Source organism: Octopus bimaculoides, chromosome 20, assembly GCF_001194135.2.
Source record: "Octopus bimaculoides isolate UCB-OBI-ISO-001 chromosome 20, ASM119413v2, whole genome shotgun sequence".
Taxonomy (NCBI): Eukaryota; Metazoa; Mollusca; class Cephalopoda; order Octopoda; family Octopodidae; genus Octopus; species Octopus bimaculoides.
The window spans coordinates 44535156-44535520 of record NC_069000.1 but is presented as its reverse complement, the minus strand read 5'-3'; positions in this window follow the sequence as shown (position 1 = coordinate 44535520).

Here is a 365-nt window from a genome sequence, read left to right as displayed (position 1 = left end):
CATAGCGTCATTCGGTTTTATAATAATATAATTGTAATATTATTAGATAAAAAGAGATCTCATAATACAAATATATCGTGAAATGCCATTTAACAATACGCACACATATACACACAAATATGTTGTTGTTGGCACTCCATCGCTCACGACGTCGAGGGTTCCAGTTGATCCGATCAACGGAACAGCCTGCTCATGAAATTAACGTGCAAGTGGCTGAGCACTCCACAGACACGTGTACCCTTAGCGTAGTTCTCGGGGATATTCAGCGTGACACAGTGTGACAAGGCTAACCCTTTGAATAACATGCACAACAGAAACAGGAAGTAAGAGTGAGAGAAAGTTGTGGTGAAAGAGTACAGCAGGGT